Source organism: Argentina silus, assembly GCF_951799395.1.
Source record: "Argentina silus genome assembly, chromosome: Y".
NCBI classification, from domain to species: Eukaryota; Metazoa; Chordata; class Actinopteri; order Argentiniformes; family Argentinidae; genus Argentina; species Argentina silus.
Genome location: NC_139654.1, coordinates 14563457 through 14588356, shown reverse-complemented (window position 1 = coordinate 14588356; position 24900 = coordinate 14563457). Strand labels below are relative to the sequence as shown.

Below are 24900 nucleotides of genomic sequence, written 5' to 3'. Positions count from 1 at the left end.
TTATTTCCTTCGATCAAATGCAAATTAATTTATAACTTTATAGAATATGTTTTTCTGGACTTTTTTTGTTAATATTCTGTGTCTATTTGTTAAAATAAAAGTACCATAAAAATTATAGACTGCTCATTTCTTTGTAATCGGGCAAACTAACAAAATCAGCAGGGGATCAAATAATTATTTCCCCCACTGTGTGTGTGTGTATATATATATATATATATATATATATATATATATATATATATATATATGACACACACACACATACATACAGTTGTGGTCAGAAGTTTACATACACTTGTAAAGAACATGTATGTCATGGCAGTCTTGAGTTTCCAATCATTTCTACAACTCTTATTTTTCTGTGATGGATTGATTGGAGCACATACTTCTTTGTCACAAAAAACATTCATGAAGTTTGGTTTTTTTATGAATTTATTATGGGTCTTCTGAAAATGTGACATCTGCTGGGTCAAAAGTATACATACAGCAATGCTAATATTTGGTTAAATGTCCCTTGGCCATTTTCACCTCAATTAGATGCTTTTGGTAGCCATCCACAAGCTTCTGGTTGAATCTTTGACCACTCCTCTTGACAGAATCGGTGCATCGGTAAATTATTATTTATTAACGGGAGAGAACTTGTACAGGGAGGGTAGTGGGGGTGAAGAGAAGGACTGTTAAGATGTAGCCTGAAGAGATGGGTTTTCAGTCTACGGTTGAAGATCGGTAGTGACTCTGCAGTCCTGACCGTGGGGGGAAGCTCATTCCACCAGCGGGGCGCCAGGACAGTGAAAACCCGTGACCGAGTGGCACGGCCGCTGCATCCACGTAGAGGTGGCGGTGCCAGGCGGGCAGCCGAGGTGGAAGAGCGGAGTGATCGTGCAGGAGATTGGGGGCTAACCATTTCTTGCATGTACGGAGGGGCTGTTCCCTTTGCCGCCCGGTAGGCGAGCACCAGGGTCTTGAATCTGATGCGAGCTGCTACCGAGAATCAGTGGAGGGTGCGAAGGAGGGGCGTGACATGGGAGAATTTGGGGAGGTTGAACACCAGATGAGCGGCAGTGTTCTGGATGAGCTGCAGAGGTCTGATGGCGGAGGCGGGGAGTCCGGCCAAGAGTGCGTTGCTGTCGTCAAGGCGGGAGATTACAAGTGTTTGGACCAAAAGTTGTGCTGCTTCTCTGGTGAGGAATGGGTGTATCCTTCTGATGTTGTACAGGAGCGTGCTATCGCTGTGATGCTCGCCGCACATGATAAGTGGTTGTCAAGGATCACCCCAAGGTTCTTGGCTGTATGGGAGGAGGTCACAGTAGAGTTCTCTACTGTGATGGAGAACTCTTGGAGAGGACAGGCTTTACCTGGGAGGAAGAACAGCTCAGTCTTGTCAAGGTTGAGCTTGAGGTGGTGGGCTGACATCCAAGCAGAAATTTCAGCAAGACATGCCGAGACACGTGTTGCCACCTGTGAGTCAGAAGGGGGGAAAGAGAGAAAAAGTTGAGTGTCATCAGCGTAGGTGTGGTAGGAAAAACCATGTGAAGAAATTACAGAGCCGAAAGATTTGGTGTAGAGAGAGAACAGTAAAGGCCCAAGAACAGAGCCCTGGGGGACCCCAGTGGTTAGGGCTCATGGAGAGGACAGCGATCCTGTCCACCTCACCTGGTAGGAGCGACCGGCCAGGTAGGATGCAAACCAGGAGAGTGCAGAGCCAGAGATGTCCAATTCTGAGAGGGTGGAGAGAAGGATTGGGTAGTTTACTGTGTCGAAAGCAGCGGACAGGTCCAGAAGAATGAGAACAGAGGAGAGGGAGGAAGCTCGAGCGGAGTGGAGGGCCTCCGTGACAGTGAGGAGAGCAGTTTCAGTAGAGTGCCCAGCTTTAAAGCCGGATTCGTGAGGGTCGAGGAAGTTGTTCTGAAGGAGGTAGTTAGACAGTTGGTTAGAGACAGCACGTTCAAGGGTTTTAGATAAGAAGGAGAGAAGGGATACCGGTCTGTAGTTATGGATAGCAGACGGGTCAAGAGTTGGTTTCTTGAGAAGAGGCTTGACTCTGGCTATCTTGAAGGCAGCTGGGACCGATCCTGTGGGTAGAGAGGAATTGATTAAAGTGGTAAGGAATGGAAGGAGGTCTTTGGAGATAGAAGGGTGGAGGGGATAGGATCGAGGGGGCAGGTGGTTGCCCGCTTGGATGTGACCAGTTTTAGAACATCGTCTGGGGAGAGGGGGGAGAAATCTGTTAAACCAGAGACTGGGTGTTGCACAGTGGGTTTGGGAGGAAAGGTAGCATTGTTGGTGAGAGGTAGAGGGAAGGAGCTGCTAATGTCATCAACCTTCTTTTCAAAGTAGGTGACAGTCATCGGCAGACAGAGAGGAGGGGGAGGAGGAGGGTTGAGGAGTGAGGAAAATGTGGAGAACAGTTTCCTTGGGTTAGAGACAGAGAATTGAATTTTGGAATGGTAGTATAAAGCTTTAGCAGCTGATGCAGATGAGGTGTAGTTGAGGAGGAGAGAGAGATAAGGGTCTAGATCATCAGGAAGGCTAGATTTTCTCCATTTCCACTCAGCTGCCCGGAGCCCTATTCTACAAGCTTGCAGGGTTTCAGACAGCCAGGGAGCGTGAGGAGTGGATGGTGCCGGCCTTGAGATCTGTAGACAGAGAGTCGAAGGATGAGAGAGAGGACAGGAAGGAGGAGGAAGCTGCATCAGTGGAAAGAAGAGAGAAGGATTCAACAGAGGGTAGGGCGGATAAGACAGAGGAAGAGAGAGCGGTGAGCGAGAGGGTGCACAGGTTGTGACGAGAGGATACAGTGTGGGTAGAGACTGAATGGGAGGGTGAGCATTTGAGAGGGAGGGAGAAGGATACAAAATGATGATCAGAAACCGGAAGAGGGGTAACAGTGAGGTTTGAGGTGTGGGAGGATCTTGTGAAGACAAGGTCGAGCTGATTGCCGCCTTATGAGTGGGAGGAGAGTGGGACAGGGTGAGGCCGAAGGAGGAGAGAAGGTCAAGTGTTCCAGGCGAGTGAAGCTTCTCCGACTGGATGTTGAAGTCACCCAGTATTGTGAGCGGTGTGCCGTCCTCAGGGAAGCGTTTCGGAAGCATTTGCTTTTACTTGGGCTGACACGATGTTTCTGTACAATTCAGAATTCATCCTGCTGCTGCTATCAGCAGTGACATCATCAATTAAGACAAGTGAGCCAGTTCCAGTGGAAGCCATACTGTACATGCCCAAGCCAAGACATCCCTCCACCATATTTCAAAGGTGAGGTGGAATGCTGTGGATATTGGGCAGTTCCTTTTTTTTTCTCCACACATTACTCTTGCCATCACTCATCTGTCCACAAGACCTTTTGCACCTTATAGTGTAGCCTCTGTAGTTCTGCTGGTGACGTCTTCTGCGCATGGTAGTCTCTGACACATTCCTGCCTACCTCCTGGAGAGTGTTCCTGATCCGTGGGACAGTTGGTTTGGGTTTTTTCTTAGTCACGGTGAGCATTCTTCGGTCATCCACTGTGGAAATCTTGGCTTACCAGACCGTTTGTCATTTCTGATCTTTCTTTCTGAGCTTTCTTTCCTTTTAATGATGTTGCAAACTGTTGATGTTGGTAGGTTTAAGGTTTTGGCAATGTTTCTGGTGGATTCTTTCTGGTATTTCAGCCTCATAATGGCTTTGCTGACTTTCATTGTGTCTTTGGTCCTCATGTTGACAGACACCAATAGCAGACTCTAAAGCCTAGAGTCCATACTAGACATTGAGAGCTCTCTTATGACTGCACACATTATGTGACGGAACACGCCTAACGAACCAGACTATGCATAACATTTTTTGTAATTTCTGAATGGTGAACACACATACCACCAAAAAATAAGTGTTTGATTTCAAGTCCAAACTATTGGAGTGTAGAGCCAACAGAAGAAAAAATGCTTCACTGTGGCCTATTACTTAAGCAGGACTTTTTCTTAAGCACTTTAAATCTACAATGCTTGTTTTTCTAAGAGTATGTCTTCCTGCCTCTGTCTTCTCTCAGCTCCGCCCTCTCTCATATCTCAGAGGCAGAGTGAGGGATCAGATTGCTTGGGAGTGTCCAAGGCTCTCTGGTGAGGTGTCAGTGGGAAGGTGGTGGAGATGGAGGCAGGGAGGGGGGAAGCGCATGGATCAGGTTTCACATCCCAACGTGTTCCTATGTCTGCTGCTTGCGCCTCCCTCAGTCAACCCCCTCTCTTACCCCTCCTCTCCTTGCCCCCTAAACCAGACTCAAGAACTATCCTATTCTTTCGTCTTGCATTCATGCTCTCCCCCCTCGGTTTGACTATAGAAACATGAGACTGACTTTTCCTATTTAGCTGCGATATGTCCCATATTTGAAGGTATGTCATGTACGTGAAGATCTTTTAAATTGTTTGGCCATCCATAAACTGAGGAACGGCGCTCTAAACTATTCAAATCAAATCAATTTGTCACTGGACGCAGTGCTGCCACCAGTAGTCGGCAGTTCTGCCAGCAATGGTTGGCAAAAGAAGTCATTGAAATCCATGTGTCTTTTGGAGTTCCACAAAGGATAAAACATGTTGAATCAAAATTGTGGTGATATGGATTATGACAAGTGGTTGTGATGTTTTATATGAACCCTTATGCATATCTAATTTGGTTTAATCACATAATTTGTCCTGTGGTGTGACTGTCTGAAGTGTCCTAAATTTGTTCAGCCTAAACAGAAAAGAATGAAGGAATGAACCTGAACTATCTTTCAAGTTTCTTGTCATTATCCTACAAGGGTTTTTATGATTTACACTCAAAAAGGTCACCAAGACACAGTATCCCAATTAGTCTACATAAGATAAGGAATAATTGTCCACTTAATAAAGGTCCTACATAGTGACACAACTGGCTCAAAATCAAGCATTTTCCTGAACAGCTATGCTGATTTGAATGATTTGATTTATCAAGGTAGTAAAGAAGACCCTTTTAGGAAAACATGGAATAGGTAAAGAACAATACATTTTGCCTCAAGCTCCCAAATATTTCACTTCTGCTGTTGTACCAGAGAAGGGGACATTTTTTCAGTCCTTTGGTGTGACACATGTTAGCCTACATGTAAAGCACATTATTTCATGAATACTCAAATTATTGATGAGTATGCTATCAATTTCTTAGTCCTAATTATAGAAAATAGAGACGGTCGTAAAGGATCAGAAGCCACCTGATGTGACTTGAAAATGTCATACCCAGAGGACCTCATTGCAGAAAAATGACAAAAAGGTAATATCAGGGAAAGAATCTTATTGTCTCAGTGTTGTTTTTAGAGTAATGTATGAAATAACTCCCATTATGTTTTTTTTTTCTGTAAAACATTGATCAGACAGGTTACACGCAGTCTTTATTTATATGTAAGTCTATGTTCTTCTGGTTACACTATCGACTGGTGTTGTACATATTGGCACGCTCAAGATATTGTCTAAATTCATTATGTAGTCTCCAAATATCTAGGCCTACCTTCCCTTTAGTTCTGTCCCACATGACAATTTCCTTTTGTGAGATGTTCGAAATTAGAAAAATGAGCACTGCCTTGAAAATTCACACTAAATTGACACTGATATTTGTGTTGCCTTATGATCATAGTGTACTGATAAATCCATTACTTAAAGCCAATTTTATTGAAGTTACAAACTTAAAACCAATTTGGGTGGAAACCCCAGAGGTGTCAGCAATACATGATATGGAAAATAATGGATAACTTGATTAAAATGTGAAATTAATTGTGAGTATAAATAAAGGAGGTTCTGAAAAGAATCCATCCATTGTGACAATATTATGTTCGCTTCATAATTGATGTATCTACATTGTTTGTTGTGGCACCCCAGAGGACAGACTTAAGGTGATCAACACAACGCTTAAAAGGTGGGATAAAGACAATTATTATGGATATACAGTCATGAGAAAAAATTAGGACACCCTATGAAAACCTTTGTCTTCTTCAACATATTCAAACATATGGACATTTGATATTCATTTGAACAATATTGAAAAATTGAGGTAATATAACTAAACAAATACAACTGAAACAAATTATTTAAAAAATGATTGGTAAAATGTAATTAATAGAAATGCAATCTTCTTGTGAGGAAAAAGTTAGGACACCCCCACATTTAGTTCCACTTAAAATGCCTAAAATTATAATAAAGAGCACCACATCAGGTGCAAATGATTAGAACAGCGTTACAGAGGATTTTGGAGGAGCCTGTCCTATTTAAACCTCAGATATTTAGTTTGGTTTGCTCTTGATTGTTGAAGTGAGTTGCATCACCATGGCGAGATCAAAAGAGCTCTCTGAGGCCTTCAGAAGAAAAATTGTAGATGCATATGAGTCTGGGAAGGGATATAAAAAGATCTCCAAACTATTCGAAATTGGCCATTCCACTGTCCGGAAAATAATTTACAAGTGGAGAACATTTAAAACCACCACCAACATGGCCAGGTCAGGCCGCCCAAGCAAGTTCAGCCTAAGAGCTGACCGAAAGATGCTTAAAGAAGTCTCCAACAATCCCAGAATGTCATCACGAGACCTACAGGTATCTCTTGCCACAATTGATGTCAAAGTACATGCATCCACCATAAGAAAGAGACTGAACAAGTTTGCATTACATGGGAGGTGTGCAAGGAGGAAACCCCTGCTGTCAAAAAAAAACATCAGGGCAAGACTAAAGTTTGCCAGAGAACACCTAGAGAAAGACCAGAACTTCTGGAACAATGTGCTTTGGACAGATGAATCCAAAGTTGAACTATTTGGGCACAGTAAGAGTAGACATGTTTGGCGCAAAACCAAGACAGCATTTGAGAACAAGAACCTCATACCAACTGTGAAGCATGGGGGTGGAAATGTCATGGTTTGGGGCTGCTTTTCTGCAGCAGGGCCTGGTCAGCTCACCATCATAGAATCCACTATGAATTTTGTATTGTATCAGAGGGTGCTTGAGGAAAATGTGAGACCATCTGTTCGAAAGTTGAAGCTGAAGCAGATGTGGACCATGCAACATGACAATGACCCAAAACATTCCAGTAAATCTACCAAGGAATGGCTCAAGAAAAATAAATTGAGAGTTCTGGAATGGTCAAGTCAAAGCCCGGATCTTAATCTTATTGAGATGCTGTGGATTGATTTGAAACTGGCTGTGCATGCAAGACACCCCTCGAACATCACACAGCTGAAAGAATTCTGCAAGGAGGAGTGGGAAAAACTTTCTCCCAATTGATGTCAGAGACCTGTAGACAGTTATAAGAAACGTCTAATTGAGGTTATTTCAGCCAAGGGGGGCAATACTAGCTATTAGGGCATAGGGTGTCCTAACTTTTTCCTCAGTAGGAATTGGCATTATTGTTAATTTTTCGTTAAATAAATGATTACAAAGTTACATTTTCATAGTTTTTTGTTCAATTACATCCCCTTTATCTATAGACATTGTTAGAAAGAAGATAACATATTGATATGTCCATATTTTTAAGAGAATAACTTAATATTTTGGGGGGTGTCCTAACTTTTTCTCATGACTGTACCTTCACAGATGAGACACATTTCCGCTCAGTAAGTTAGGTCAGTATAATGTTTCTTTCAGCCTCGTTGAACGGAGGGGGAGGGTGTTCCTCCAAGACGAAAGAACAGCATAGTTTGTGGGTCTCGTTTACGGGGCAACTCCTCCCCCAGCCTGGAGACACAGTGGCTGAGCTGAGGAAAAAAACATGCGATCCACTCTTCATACATCCACTTCAGACTCCAGCCCCTCTGGAGCATAACAGAGAAAATACATAAAGACTGTAAATCTAAGCCGTCACCATTCAGATGTGCATAGTAGGGATGGGCATGATTAATCGACGATCGATTAATTGATCATTAGAATTTCGTCGATGACATTATTTTTTTAGTTGATGAAACTAGGCTTCGCGTCGTGCCAAACAACTCCCCTTACCTGTTGTAAAATCAGCGAAACCCGCGGCCTCTTGGGGCTTATTGCTTAATTTTACCACACGGGGGCAATATTTGAAAAAAACGCCACAGGCCTACTCGGTTACCTGCGAGTTTCCGTGTATTTCAAAAGTAATCATGAAGAGGTCACGGCGAAGTGTGGTGTGGGACCATTTTGTTTTAAAAAATGACTTAACTGCAAACACTGCGAAGCTGTGTATAAGTATAACTCGGCCACGACTCAAATGATGTACCACTTGAACAACGCGCATCCTCCTCTCAGTCTCAACCTAGCATCAACTCGGTGTTAGCACGGAGGAGCTGCGATGCACAACGAGCAGAGAAAATTACCCAAGGGATCTGCAAGTTCATTGAGATGGATATGCTGCCCTTAAGTATTGAGGGAGAAGGTTTTCGAAAACTGAAACTTATTGGAACCAGCATATCACATTCCGTCACAACGTACTATCACCAGACTGATAGAAACTCACTACGAAGAACGGAAGCAAGAGCTGTTAAAATAATTTAACAGCGGAGCCTGCTTAGCTGCAGGCTCCGCTGCTAGAGCACAGCAGCGCGTATCTTCAATTGAACGGAAGAGTTGTTCATCTTGTAATAAAGATCTCAATGAGGAAAACAAGCTGTGTTTTTGTATTTTCATTGCATTTTGAATATAGCCTATAAATAGTGAATTTTAATATAAAAATATTAATGATTAATCGAAAATCGATCGTTAATTCTCCCGACGATCGACTAAGACAATTTAGTCAAATGCCCATCCCTAGTGCATAGACAGCCGTTTCTTTAGCCAGAGAACTGTTTGGTTAAGATGTGCAGTATAGCGTGGACAAATCTCTGCTGGTTCCCGAAATAGGATACTGTTCAAAGGTGCATATTTCATACTCTTGACATCACTTCCATTTGAATTAATTTCAGACAAAATTAATGGACTGTGATTAAGCCATGTTTATTTTGCAAGTGGGCCAATGTGGAGGAACAACTTCAAATGTGCTTGTGAAATAATATTTGTGTTGAGGAAACTGCGATCTCGAAATTAATATTTATTTTCAGTATGATTGTCACATGTATCGTAGATATAGTTTCTGCAATAATGTAAATTATTATAATACTGATCAAAGAGTTCTTTGAAAATAGCCTACACACCGGTTTTCTAGTCTTCAAACCTTACTTCTATGCATCTGTGAACATTAAACTTCATTTGTTCAAATGTTTATGCTGGCTTACAGTGGGGGAAATAATTATTTGATCCCCTGCTGATTTTGTTAGTTTGCCCGATTACAAAGAAATGAGCGGTCTATAATTTTTATGGTACTTTTATTTTAACAAATAGACACAGAATATAAAAAAAAAAAGTCCAGAAAAACATATTATATAAAGTTATAAATTAATTTGCATTTGATCGAAGGAAATAAGTATTTGATCCCCAAGCAAAACATGACTTAGTACTTGGTGGAGAAACCCTTGTTGGCAAGCACAGAAGTCAGACGTTTCTTGTAGTTGGTCACCAGGTTTGCACACATCTCAGGAGGGATTTTGGTCCACTCCTCTTTACAGATCCTCTCCAAATCCTGAAGGTTTCAAGGCTTTTGCTTGGCAACTCGAAGCTTCAGCTCCCTCCACAAATTTTCGATAGGATTAAGGTCTGGAGACTAGCTAGGCCACTCCATGACCTTAGTGTGCTTCTTCTTGAGCCACTCCTTTGTTGCCTTGGCCATATGTTTTGGGTCATTGTCATGCTGGAAGACCCATCCACGACTCATCCTCAGTGCTCTGGCTGAGGGAAGGAGGTTCTCGTCCAAGATCTTACGGTACATGGCCCCGTCCATTGGCCCCTCAATGCAGTGAAGTCGTCCTGTACCCTTAGCAGAGAAACAACCCCAAAGCATAATGTTTCCACCTCCGTGTTTGACGTTGGGGATGGTGTTCTTGGGATTGTAGCATTCAGCATTTCTCTCCCTCCAAACACGAAGAGTCGAATTTATGCCAAAGAGTTCAATTTTGGTCTCATCTGACCACATCACCTTCTCCCAAGCCTTCTCTGAATCATTTAAGTGTTTATTGGCAAACTTCAGATGGGCCTGTACATGTGCCTTCTTGAGCAGGGGGACCTTGTGGGCACTGCAGGATTTCAATCCGTTACGGTGTAGTGTGTTACCAATGGTTTTCTTGGTGACTGTGGTCCCAGCTGTCTTGAGATCATTACCAAGCTCCTCCCGTGTAGTTCTGGGCTGATCCCTCACCCTTCTCATGATCATCCTTACCCCACGAGGCGAGATCTTGCATGGAGCTCCAGGCCGAGGGCGCTTAATGGTTATTTTGTATTTCTTCCATTTTCTAATAATTGCACCAACAGTTGTCTCCTTCTCACCAAGCTTCTTGCTGATGGTCTTGTAGCCCATTCCAGCCTTGTGCAGGTCTACAACTCTTACCCTGATGTCCTTTGAATGTTCTTTGGTCTTGCCCATGGTGGTGGAGAGGTTGGAATGGAAGAGATTGATTCTATTGACAGGTGTCTTTTATACCCATAACAAGCAGAGATTAGGACTAATCTGTGTGCCTCATGGGCATATAACCGGTCTGTATGAGCCAGAATTCTTGCTGGTTTGTAGGGGATCAAATACTTATTTCCTTCGATCAAATGCAAATCAATTTATAACTTTATATAATGTGTTTTTTCTGGACTTCTTTGTTGATATTCTGTCTCTATTTGTTAAAATAAAAGTACCATAAAAATTATAGACCGCTCATTTCTTTGTAATCAGGCAAACTAACAAAATCAGCAGGGGATCAAATAATTATTTCCCCCACTGTATGTCCGTAATTAGTTTGAACTCAAAACAACCCATTGGTTAGACTTGTGAAGGGATATGGTGGATCAGGATAAGGGAACAAAGTATCTTTCTGTACTTTTGCTCTGAGGATGACTGGCCTTCATGTTAACCATGCAGGCTGCAGTTCTTTAATGGTATTGATCTAGCTTTAAATACACTGAGCCAACCAAGTGAATCATTTTGAGGAGCTCATGTGAATGTGAAAAGGGGGAGGGATAGATATTGTGTGGATGGTAATTGAAATATTTGTATCCTTTAATGGAGAAAATGGAAATCCTACCCTTTTGTAAACCTAGAAAATGTGATTATTTGTTGCCATGTGATTTATGAAAAAAAAGCATTGTCTTTTGATGGCCGATGGCTTCTGAAAGAAAGCTTGTCTGTTTTTTAAATGTGGAAGGCAGCTAAAAAGCTAGCATTCTTAGATTTCACATGCTGGAACAGATGGGATGGGAAAGAAGGTTAGGGTCTATGTTTTTAGTGTTATTGTTTTGAATTAAAAGCAGTCAAGTAGCCTTTGACCAAGAGCATTACATTCTTACGTACTTTAGGCTAGGCTATGTTTTGCTTTCTTTTTCAAATAGGTACATACTGGACTATACTGGTCCTCTGTGGCTCAGTTGGTAGAGCATGGCGCTGACAACGCTTAGGTTGTGGGTTTGATTCCCACTAGGACCATATACACTCACCGGCCACTTTATTAGGTACAGCTGTTTAACTGCTTGTGAACACATATCTAATCAGCCAATCACATGGCAGCAACTCAATGCATTTAGGCATGTAGACATTGTCAAGACGACCTGCTGAAGTTCAAACCGAGCATCAGAATGGGGAAGAAAGGTGATTTAAGTGACTTTGAACGTGGCATGGTTGTTGGTGCCAGACGGGCTGGTCTGAGTATTTCAGAAACTGCTGATCTACTGGGATTTCCATGCACAACCATCTCTGGGGGTTTACAGAGAATGGTCCGAAAAGAGAAAATATCCAGTGAGCGGCAGTTCTCTGGGCGAAAATGCCTTGTTGATGCCAGAGGTCAGAGGAGAAAGGCAACAGTAACTCAAATAACCACTCGTTACAACCAAGGTATGCAGAAGACCATCTCTGAACGCACAACACGTCGAACCTTGAAGCAGATGGGCTACAGCAGCAGAAGACCACACCGGGTGCCAGTCCTGTCAGCTAAGAACAGGAAACTGAGGCTACAATTCGCACGGGCTCACCAAAATTGGACAATAGAAGATTGGAAAAACGTTGCCTGGTCTGATGAGTCTCGATTTCTGCTGCGACATTCAGATGGTAGGGTCAGAATTTGGCGTAAACAACATGAAAGCATGGATCCATCCTGCCTTGTATCAACGGTTCAGGCTGGTGGTGGTGATATTTTCTTGGCATACTTTGGGCCCCTTAGTACCAATTGAGCATCATTTAAACGCCACAGCCTAACTGAGTATTGTTGCTGACCATGTCCATCCCTTTATGACCACAGTGTACCCATCTTCTGATGGCTACTTCCAGCAGGATAACGCGCCATGTCACAAAGCTCACATTGTCTCAAACTGGTTTCTTGAACATGACAATGAGTTCACTGTACTCCAATGGCCTCCACAGTCACCAGATCTCCAATAGAGCACCTTTGGGATGTGGTGGAACGGGAGATTCGCATGATGGATGTGCAGCCGACAAATCTGCAGCAACTGCGTGATGCTATCATGTCAATATGGACCAAAATCTCTGAGGAATGTTTCCAGCACCTTGTTGAATCTATGCCACAAAGAACTAAGGCAGTTCTGAAGGCAAAAGGGGGTCCAACCCGGTACTAGCAAGGTGTAAAATGGCCGTTGCGTATATACTAATAAAGTGGCCGGTGAGTGTATACTGAAATGTATGCACTCACTGCAATGTAAGTCGCTTTGGATAAAAGCGTCAGCTAAATGGCATTCATTACATTACTACCCAGATGCAAAAGTAGGGATCATGATGAAAACTCATCATTCTTTGTCTTGCAGGACTTTCATTTCCTCTTTGGGTAATCCTTTTGCATGAGATGTGCAGTTACCCCTCTGAAGTTGAGAGTCTCTGAGCCCTTTTTTGACCTCTCTCATCTAACCCCTAATAGAGTTCTCTAGGCTATTTCCCACTTGGAATAGATCATTATTTTGTGACATACAATTAACATTTTTCACAATCCATTGTACATTCACTTGGTCTATATGGAAATAAAAAAAACTTACATTGGCCTAAACTCAGATATACGGAAGATGGTGAGTCTGGGGACTTTCACTGTAACCTTGGGGAATGTTTAACCACGGATGCACATAGTCTCAGGGATTTAAATGGAGCCTGTACGGGCAGTTTCACTAACACAGATTTCTGAATCCTATATTAAATTAAATTTTTAATGTGGACTAACCTCGTTGCTAGTTTGGAAAGCCTGGGGTAATCCTTTGCAGAAAGTAGCTACAAAGGGGTGGAAACCCGTGTTTAAATGAGTGACGCCTTGCGACCATAAAACGAATCAAATACCTTGCTTGGGCGGAGCTCCAAATAAACAGAATTCAGCTTTTCCTTCATGTTTTCTTCCATTTACTTCAATGTTGCAAGCTAGCATAGGCAACAACTCTCTGCAAAATAGTTGTACCCGGTCGTAAAAGAGACACACATAACAACAAGCAACCATTCTATGGGCATGTGGGGGGAGGGTTATTGGAATGTAACATCCAATGAAATTGCGAGCACATTCTCCCATCGCTCCATCCAGTTCAATCCAAGCCAGAACGGCAAATCTAAAATTCTCCAGACCTCCAAAAGAGGCATGAGAGCAACATGATTTTGGAGGTATGTGGACTAATATTGCATTTCTCGGAATCAGTTCCTTCCCCTAGGCCCTGGTCCCGTCATAGTTATTTATTTTTTAGACTTGTAGGCTTACCTGTTTTTTGTTGTTCCCCCATGTGTTGGCACTGTGAAAATCTTTGTTGTTTAGTACTCACTTCTAGGGACGGGTCATTCCAGTCACCTCCCCATGACGATCAACTGCATTTTTGTGGTCCATCCAGGTTTTTGAAGCAACCTCACACGGATCATCTGATTAATTCTTAGTCAATGACTCCATGGTCTTAACGAAGTTAAGCAATGTTTCAGAAATCATTTTTTTCATTCTCAATTAACAACTAAAGTCTGTCTAGGCCGAATCCTGAAAGGACCCTGTAGTGTTGTGGAATTCTAATCATGCCACAAGCTTGTTTAACTGGGCCTCAAAGTATTTTCACTTTCGAAGAAGGCTTTTTAGTATGCCAAAATGGGAAAAACTCTTTTTTTTTTTTTTTTTTATAAACAAAATAAACATGCATCATGAACCAAGCTTTCAAGTGGACTTTGTTAGTTTTCCCCTCCAGTACAGCAAATAGCTTTCAGAGCAGGCAATAGCTAGCTAGTATTTGTAAAGTATATCTGACTTGTTGCATCTGCTATGAAACCGATCTGTAGTTAGCAAACAAAGTTACTTTAAATAATGATTGTAAGATTGTAAATGTGTTACAAATAGTTACCTAGCAAGCCGGAAAGCAAACTACATATTGTCGTGTGATTGCTCAAAACTCTGATCATACAATTCAACAGTGTTTCAGTGCAGAGCTGAGTTTCTAGCCTATATCTATTGCTTCTCTTCTAGCTATGTGCTGTCTTGCTAAATATCTTGGTTATAACGAGGAGATGCAGTCTTTTTCTGACACCGGCCATTTATGAAACTAACAGTGTACTCAAGCTAGCTTGTTCAGTGTACCTGAAACAAGCTAGCTGTTCTGTTAGTAATTTGGGTATGTGTGACTAAAAACTCTGGGATAATTGTCATTACATGATGGTGTGTGTGGCCATGCCCGTCTCAACCAATGAAATATCCAGGGTTATCACCGACCATTTTCCTGGTACACACTGTGTAAATGAGGTGAACAGGGTAAATCACCTTAAATCGAGGCCTGTCTGAACAGGGGTCAGACAAAAAATACAGGGAATTTTGTTCAGGCATTTTACTGTTATTTCTGTGGGAATAGGGCTAAAAGGATCCCTCCAGTCGGTTTAATTTCTATTTTGTATCATTCCTGAGCATCTCAAACGTGTGTGTTTGTTTGTTTTGAAGAAAACTCATCAAACTATTTTTAATTATTTATTTTCCAGAGCCTCCTTTTCTCTTGGAAATACAGTCTGCTGCTGTGAGTGTGTTTCCATAAACCAATAATATTGATGTTCCACAGCCCTGATTTGGCTGACGGTACGGTCACTGCTTTAGCCCTGCACAAGAACCATAACAAACCCCACATGAAATTATGGTAGCTCGCTAACACAATGGTGCAAAGCCAGCCAGAGATTTTTAGCCATAATGTATGAAGCTGAGTTTGAACCTGAAGGGGAACACTTGGAAAATGAAGAACCACTGCAACTGATAGAGCCCTGCATGTATCCCAGTGATAAGTTGGAGATAATTAGTGGGCTTGCAAGTCCAACTTTAGTTATCCAAATAGTTAGCGAGCATGCAGACGTCTTTCAAAATCAATTTCTGTTCCAATAATCAGCTTGCTTGCTAACGACTTAAGAACTATGAATGATATATTGATGCACATTTGCTTTTACTGCATATATCCTTCCCATTGCTAAACACACAAGGACTAACTGTAATTGGTCTATTAAAATGAAGCCTCGTTGTGACATCAAGAATTGGGCCAATGACACACCTTACAGAAACTGCTTTAAAAAAGGAGCAGGGTTTTCAAAATGTATGTTTTGTGACACGAAAAAATATTTTCAGTGTTTATTCAATATTCCCATTGTACCATACAAAAGGCAGGAAAAGTAGCATTTACACTGGAGGGGGGACTTTAAGTCAAAGCCTTCACTCTTGAGAGCCGATTGTCTGCAGCAGTCACTCCAGTCATTCAATACTAGGAGGTAAAAACAGGAGTCTCTACTCGCTTGCATTTGGCTTCAGGAACCGTGGCAATTCTCTCCGTTCGCCCACGAACCATCCAACTTCATAGGGATTTATACGGTTCAGGCCTGGCAAGTTTTCGATAAACACACACGTGCAGAGCAGCCCAAGTTCACAAGTTAAAAGCCTATATGTAATTTTTATAGCTTGATTTTCGTCATCGTTGTTGATTGTTCCTAATTTTCATCAGTTGGGCAAGGCTTAGGCCTTCAAGAACCCGAAGTCTGCTGTGTGCCATCCATTAAAAGCACCGTCCACAATCCGTAAATTATCTGGCCCACCATTCCGGGTAAGCAACGTTCCACACTCGGGTGTTAACAACATGCGGTGCAGATTGAATGTGCTGCCATAACCTAAAACCATACTATACTATTTTTCCTCTGAACTAATTGTTTAATGGCAATTAAACAATTAAACAAAACCTTTACAAGCTGCAACACCACGCTGAATTGGGCCTGCCACCAATTCCCATCCGCAGACAGTAACTTATATTTTCCATGGTTATTTTCCAGGCCTTTATTTGATACTAAGATACAACATGGTTTAGGACAAAGACCAGGCAATGGGGGGTTGTCAGCTATAGACACAGTGGCTAAAATGAGAGTAGCTGAGAGAGGAAAGAAAAGGCTTGTGTAGGGCAGGCCCATCTGTGAGGCTTGCACAAGGCCTGTACACACTCCCATACAGAGCGGGCCCTGTGAACGAAGCCCCTCTTCCTCCCCTTTATGGTCTTTAATTTCAATTAGCTATGGCTGATCGTTCACTTTGATGGCATTAGTCGCTCCTCCAAGCCTCAACACATTTCCTTCTGCTCTCGTGCCACTCTGTTGACTTTGCTAAAGCCCACGGAATTAACTTTACCGATGGAATCTCCAAATGCTTCACTTCTTTTTCTAGCCTGTCACACACAAGCTCGCTTGAGAGGAAGGCCAAACAACTCAGTATTTTTTATTCAATTTGATTCTTTTTTCACTACTCTGAGTGTATTTAGCGCTACCTACAGTTGTGGTCAGAAGTTTACATACACTTGTAAATAACATGTATGTCATGGCAGTCTTGACTTTCCAATCATTTCTACTTCAACTCTTATTTTTCTGTGATGGATTGATTGGAGCACATACTACTTTGTCACAAAAAACATTCATGAAGTTTGGTTCTTTTATTAATTTATTATGGGTCTTCTGAAAATGTGACAATCTGCTGGGTCAAAAATATACATACAGCAATGCTAATATTTGGTTAAATGTCCCTTGGCTATTTTCACCTCAATTAGATGCTTTTGGTAGCCATCCACAAGCTTCTGGCAAGCTTCTGGTTGAATCTTTGACCACTCCTCTTGACAGAATCGGTGCAGTTCAACTAAATTCGTTGGCTTTCTGACACGGACTTGTTTCTTCAGCACACTCCACATGTTCTCGATGGGGTTTAAGTCAGGACTTGTGAAGGCCATTCTAAGACCTTAATTCTAGCCTGATTTAGCCATTCCTTCACCATGTTTGATGTGTGTTTGGGGTCATTGTCCTGTTGGAACACCCAACTACGTCCAAGACCCAACCTTCTGGCTGATAATTTTAGGTTTTCCTGAAGAATTTGGAGGTAATCCTCCTTCTTCATTATTCCATTTAGTTTCTGTAAAGCACCAGTTCCACTGGCAGCAAAACAGGCCCAGAGCATAATACTACCACCACCATGCTTGACGGTAGGTATGGTGTTCTTGGGGTGAAAGGCCTCACCTTCTCGCCTCCAAACATATTTCTGGTCATTGTGGCCAAATAGCTCAATTTTTGTTTCATCTGACCACAGAACTTTCCTCCAGAAGGCCTTTTCTTTGTCCATGTGATCAGCATGGCGATGTAAAACACGCTTGACTGTGGACACTGACACCTGTGTTCCAGCAGCTTCTAATTCATGGCAGACCTGCTTTTTGGTGGTTCTTGGTTGACTCTTGACCATCCTGACCAATTTTCTCTCAGCAGCAGGTGATCTGTTGAATCCTTCTCCCTTCTATTCACTGATGCAACCTCCTCCACCCTCCTGTCCACTCTTTCCTCATCCTTCAACTCTCTCTGTCCACAGACCTCAAGGCCAGCACGATCCTCTCCATGATCCTCTCCATGCGCTTGGCTGTCTGAAATCCTGCAAGCTTCTCGAATAGGTCTCCGGGCAGCTGAGAGGAAATGGAGTAAAACCGGCCTCCCTGATGACCTAAAACCTTATCTCTCTCTCCTCCTCAACTACACCTACTCTGCATCAGCTGCTAAAACTTCTTACTACCATTCCAAAATTCAAACCTCTGTCTCTAACCCAAGGAAACTGTTCTCCACATTTTCCTCACTCCTCCTCCCCCTCCTCCCTGTCTGACTGTCACCTACTTTGAAAAGAAGGTTGATGACATTTAGCAGCTCTTTCTCTCTACCTCTCACCAACACTGCTTCTACTCCTCCCAAAACCCACTGCGCTACACTTGGTCTCTGGTTTATCAGTTCTTTTCCCCCTCTCCCCTGATGATATTCTACAACTTGTCACATCCAAGCGGGCAACCACCTGCCCTCTCGATCCTATCCCCTCCAGCCTTCCTCCAATCTATTTCCAAAGACCTTTTTCTGTTCCTTACCACCATAATCAATTCCTCTCTATCCACAGGATCTGTCACAGCTGCCTTCAAGACAGCCAGAGTCAAGCCTCTTCTCAAGAAACCAACTCTTGACCCGTCTGCTATCCATAACTACAGACCGGTATCCCTTCTCTCCTTCTTATCGAAAACCCTTGAACGTGCTGTCTCTAATCAACTGTCTCACTATCTCCTTCAGAACAACCTCCTTGACCCTCACCAATCTGGCTTTAAAGCTGGGCACTCTACTGAGACTACTCTCCTTGCTGTCAGGGTTAGGGGTAGCCAAGAATCTTGGGGTGATCCTTGACAACCACTTATCCTGTGCGGTGAACATCACAGCGACAGCACGCTCCTGTGGATTCTTCCTCTACAACATCAGAAGGATACGTCCATTCCTGACAAGAGAAGCAGCACAACTCTTGGTCCAGACACTTGTGATCTCCCGCCTTGACTACTGCAACGCACTCTTGGCCGGGCTCCCCGCCTCAGACCTCTACAGCTCATCCAGAATGCTGCTGCCTGTCTGGTGTTCAATCTCCCCAAATTCTCCCATGTCACCACCCTCCTTCGCACCCTTGACTGGCTTCCGGTAGCAGCTCACATCATTTCCTGGTGCTCGTCTACCAGGCGGCAAAGGGAACAGCCCCTTCCTACTTACAAGCAATGGTCAGCCCCCAATCACTCCCCTCTTCCACCTCAGCTGGCCGCCTGGCGCCGCTGCCTCTATGTGGATGCAGCGGTCGCGCTATTCAGTCACAACTTTTCACTGTCCTGGCGCCCTGGTGGTGGAATGAGCTTCCCACTGCTGTCAGGATTGCAGAGTCACTACTTATCTAACGCCATAGACTTAAGACCCATCTCTTCAGGCTACATCTTGACTGTCCCTCCTTAAAGACCTCTTCATCCCCACTACCCCCCTGTACAGTTTCTCTACTGTAAATAAATAAATAAAAAAGTGATTCTTCCTCCTTCGAGCATTGTGACTGCCAATGGCCCCTGGTCCTAGCATTTGTTTTTCTTATGTTGACTGATGTATAGATGATTCACTTACTTAGACAAATGTACTTGTAAGTTGCTTTGGATAAAGGCTAAATGTCTAAAATGTAATGTAAACATATCACCCAATATTGTTTCTTTGTGTTTTTCTTTTGGCTATTTTCATTTTTTATTATTATTATTGTTTTTTTTAACTTTTCATTTTATGTGCTCCTGCTAATTTTTGGTCTTTCCTGTGTTCTCTTGCTGGCATACTTTTCTTCTTTAGTTATGTAAAGGCCGATTCATGCTTCATCGACAACAACACAACCAGGGGTCTGAATAGGTTCGTGAAGGTTGTTCAACTGTTGCAGAGGAGGTTGCACAGGTGGTCGTGCACCTCTCTCGATTTCTCGACAAACAACCGGCCGCATAGATGTTGCACACCATTGATTGGTTGGTTTGTGAATGGAGGCAGAGCTGAAGTAGTTCAGTACTGGAAGAAGATTCGGGAGCAGATTGTGCGAAGAAAAGAAAGCTGGAGAAAACAAAGAAAAGTGGAGCTGCGGCTGGGTATCAAACAAAGCCCACCTTCTTCGTTATGCTCTCCTGGCTGGAAGTATTCATAAAGCACCGGGAGACCGAGACAAACTATCCTGAGGTAAATACAGGCAGCCTTTGTTTACTAGCTAGCTAGTTCGCTTGCCTACAGGTACGGTCTGACTTCTGTTACCCTATTTTGACTGCAGCTGTTCTCAACCATTAATTATGTAATCGAAAATATGAAAGCCACCAGAAGTGTGTACAGAAGTGTTAATGACACCACTGTGCACAGGCTGCGCAGAAGTATGAATTACAGCGTGCTTGCGACAGTGTTGCGCAGCGCAAACCGCGTACTAGATGCACAAGTGACGCAGAAGAATGTTGAGGCCTTAAGGGGAGGACAGGTTGTACAACTTTCCTGTTGGAGAGTAATGTTTCACACCTCACAGACATGTTGCTCTGTCAGAGGAATGTGTATTTGTATAACACAAGGAGCCTGAGGCCTTCAAAGCAGACACTCATCATTGATATGCATCAATGTGTCTGTTGTCACAGTTTGTGATTATTTGCCTCTGTAAATGAGAGCCTGCATGACCAATAATAGCCTTTGTAGTCAACAGCTGTCATACTAGACTACATGATGACTTACTTTGTCTCTTTTTAATGCTTCCTGCATTTCTCTCTGCGTTGTTGCCTTTACTCAAAATAACTCTCCCTGGAGTGGCACTTTAAAAAAAAAAAAAAAAAAAAAAAAAAAAAAAATACATGAATTTTGTTTTTTCAAAGTATATTTGCAAGACAGGCAGCTGAGCAGACAGGTTGTGTTGTGCAAAATGTGTATAATATTACTGTAAATAAAATGTAATACCAATATCACAGCGAAGAATAATCAGAAATGGTCAACAAATATATAACAGTAAGCCAGGGTCCGAATTTAAAGGGGACTCGGGGCAAAAATGATGAAGGCACTCGAAAAATTTAACTTTTATTAGAAATCATCAATAACTAATAAACAGGTTGGCTATTTCAACTTTCCAAAAGCTATTTGTGTAATTCGTAAAACACCTTTTGCCTACAGTTCCCTACTTCTCGGCAGCACTTGAAAATCATGTCAACATAACTCCTGTCTCCCGCTGAGCCTTAAAAACAATGAAAAAAGAGATGGATTGGGTCGGTATTGAGGCCACTGAGAGATGGGTCGGTCTGCAGTGTTGCTGCTGGTCCTGTGATGCCTGTGCGGTGGGGAGATTGCACCCGAGTAGACCGTTGGTCAAAGATTGCACTTCGAAGTCACGCCGCTTCAAGTCCCCCCTAATGCAAAGTTGTGATAACTAATGGTACAAAAGTCCATCACGCATATCTGTCAAGCCTGCATCACATTTTGGAAAATTATTAACAAGAATGTGAATTTGATTTGATTTGCGCCACCTGAACAGTTTCTTCCCCATGGCAGTGGGGCTCACAAACGAGCTCCCTGCCTCTCACTGACTCTGGGACTTCCACCCAACCCTGTCATACATACACACAGACACACACACAATGCACTGACAGTGTCATTTATATTTATTTAAATGTATTCTAATTTATAGTGTACATGCCCTATACCCATTTCACAGCCTCTAGCCCCATTGCCTCTTAGCCTCGCACAGCCTACATAATTTATTGTTCTATTTTGTAAAACAATTTTTTTTGCTATTGTTACTATTTTGCTTATACAGTATATTGTTGTTTTTTATGTCCCATGCACCAACCTCACCAAGTCAATTTTCCTGTATGTGCAAATATACTTGGCCAAATAAAAGAATTCTGATTAACAGATTTAAATTGAGTGAATGCTTGCCTTTTTTGCCAATAGGCCTGACACATTAGAAATGTTTACAGATTTAGTTTTTCATCCATGAATTACAGTGCCCTGGAAATGCCCCAAAATGTGTTCACAGGCCCCTGGAATTCTTTTAAAAATGTCCTACACTGCAGTTGGCCTATGTTTTGTGCACTCTCTTGGAATTAACTGAATTAAGTAAGATTCATTCTCATATGTATTTATTTTTTATGTAACTAGCTGGTTTTCAATCAGGGACTTCTTGTATGGATGCCACAGAGGTAAATCGCTATACCAAGAGGACATCCTCATTGTACAAGGGCTTAGCCCTGCCTGTGACATCTCTCATAATGAAAGCGTGATTCTAAATCACCTTCGCTACATTCACCTACCTTTGAACTCTCCAAGCGAGCAATGTTTTTGAAGACTTCTGAATTCATTCTGATGCTGCCATGATGAAGAAAAAATCGTCATCAATCATGAATAATGAGGATTGAGAAAGTTCCAGCGGCTAGACTAAAGATGCTAACCACTCATCAGCTAAACAAACTTGCCATGTATGTCATGATTGTCTTGATACCTTGATTCAGTTAAGTCACAGGTGCAGTAAAGTCTAATTTGCCTTGTGTGACTAACCTGAGTCCTAACGTTCTCTCCTGCTCAGGTCTCCATGGTGTCATGCTTGACTGCTATCTCCAGCATCTATTTGTTGTCCTTCTAGATGGATCTCTGACCCCCAGCACCAGCGGTGCTCCACACACGTTTCCTCAACATGCTCAGGAACCATGGATCCCCAGTGAGGTAATACTGCTCTGCTTGTTGAGGATGCTTCCTCTTGTGGATTATGCCTGTGATGATGCATGTTCAGCCTCATACGGTGTGGTCTGTCTCCCGGCAAAAGTTGATTTCCAGTTTAAAATATGAAATTCACAAACCAGAACTCATAGCCCAGTACAGGGCTCCGGTACCAACCCTCTAGTAACAGGTTTGGACCATAGGGGTCCGGTGTAGGTTGGTGGTGGTTAGATTCACTCCGCTGTTAACAGCCTAAAAATCCCATAGTTCCCCCAAATCTTCCTTCACTCCCTTCCAAATGCACTGAAAAGTCACCCCAATAAAACCGTGCATCGAAGCAAATGACCTCTATGGTTGACGGCTGCTCTAACCTTAATGAGTGCCAGTTGGTGTGGTTGCGGATAAAAGATTTATCGGTATGGACAATATACCCAATGGAGGTAAAAATAAGGGGCCAGATATAACCTTTCAGATCCTATGATATCACATGCACAGTAGCCTATAACTTTTTACATTACCAGGAAGAGTAATATGACTTATACTGAGTTCTACAATTTAGAGTAAAATGATAATATCATTAAATTTCTTGAAACTGTTGCTTTAAATGCAGGATATGATGTTTAATTAATAATTCAAAGCATTACAGCATAGCTAAAATATCAATAAATGGGGTTACAGACAGCTTGATTAATTGTTAACATGATAATAGTAAAATGATATAAATTGAAAATAATAAAAACCTATCAGCATGTCTTACTACTGATCAGTGAAGATTTAGAGAGGCTTCGATTCCAAACCCCGTCGAGTTAGACCCGCTTCCTCTATCCGCCGTGTTTGTGGTCAGCTCGAGCTTCCTCTACCCAGCCAAGAGGCTCTGATTCCCCGCAGGGCTTCAGCCTTGCCCCTGACAGGCAAAATCCAGAAATACTACTAAAATTATTTTCTTTTGGTATTGATTGAAGAATCCTGAATTCTAGACGATCCTGAACTCCCAATGTTCCGGAACTCCAATTGATCCTGAAATTCTGTGTCCAATATTATCTGTGAAACTGATGAGAACTCCTGTAACAATACTATATCCAAGGGGGTTCCTCTTAAAACAATAATACTTAGAAAACAACAAAACTATAATAATTGTTCCTTCGTGTGAAAACCTATGATAAATGCTCCTCAGAGTGAAAACCAACAGCTAAGGGTTAAGCCCCGTGCTGAAAGAGAAGCTGTGGAGTTCTCAAATTTTGGTCTATTCCCTAAACTGAGTTCCAAATACTTATCAAGAAAACTCGTCTCCAAAAGTTCAGCGGTGGCAATCCGTAAGTCAGAATATAATCAGAGTATGAGCTCCGGGCTTGGTCTCCAACACACTCAATCCTGCTCCAATGCCTCAAGTATTACGCTCTGCAGCGGGGGTGCGCGCCCAGCGAAATGCCCCAAGAAGCATGTTTTATACCTTGGCTAAGGTACCTCCCTGTCTGGGACATTACGTCGATGCCTGAATCACTGGGCCCAAGCCTGAATCATTGGGTCTATGTCTGGACATTGTCTATATCTGGATATTGCGGGTCTAGGTCTGCTTGCACAGTACATATCTATGTTTTGCATGCAGAACTTCTCTATCTGTTGTACATCTATGCCTTGGTTACAGTGCATCTATTACACTATTACACATCTTATTACACACTTCACATAGTTTGATTCTCTGGTTGGTACACAGCAGGCCTGCAATGTTTTCCTTTCCAGAAGTCAAAAGATTAGAAGGTGGGGGCTGCTGTAGCTCCAAATGTAGCAACCCTGTGGTGAGGCCGTTATCCCTTCCCCCAACCAGTATGGCTTCCAGGCTCCATTATCAACGCACTTTCCTATCGTATAACATATAGTAATTAATCATGTTAAAAGCCTTAAAACCAGCAAATCGCTATATTCCTTATATTAATAATATCACACTTCACACAGCATATATGTACTTGATTTTGGACGCCATGGCACTGTCCAGCTGGGGACTTTCCATCACCTGACCTGACCTTTAGACGGGTCTCACTTCCCATTTTCTCTCCTACAGCCGTTGCCCTTTGTACACATGATGCCAACTTTCCAAAGATATATTGCCTTGTCTCAGCAATCAACTCTGAGCAAGAATACACAGTTAAATATGATTAATTCTAGCACTTCCTTTGTTAGCGGGCCTACTCTTACAACGAGGCCTAAGCAGATATAGTGACACGGGGTCAAGCACTTGCATTCTAATTCCTCTTATTTAGTTATGCAGTTACACATATTCAGTTATAAGCAGTTATGCAGTTGCACCTATTTGAGGGATAGATCAAAGATAAATTTGTTTCAGGAACATCCGCAGCCGCGGTGTCCCTCGTC

General features: G+C 42.5%; 1 protein-coding gene across 1 annotated transcript in view; it reads left to right on the top strand.

Annotated features, from left to right (window-relative positions):
- Positions 1 to 24900, top strand: part of LOC310823872 (bone morphogenetic protein receptor type-1A-like) — a 74600-nt gene that overhangs the window by 5948 nt on the left and 43752 nt on the right. Inside the window, exon 2 of the mRNA XM_083696755.1 lies at positions 22400 to 22536. The gene's annotated coding sequence lies outside the window, so the exon portion shown is untranslated. The remainder of the gene's footprint in view (positions 1 to 22399; positions 22537 to 24900) is intronic.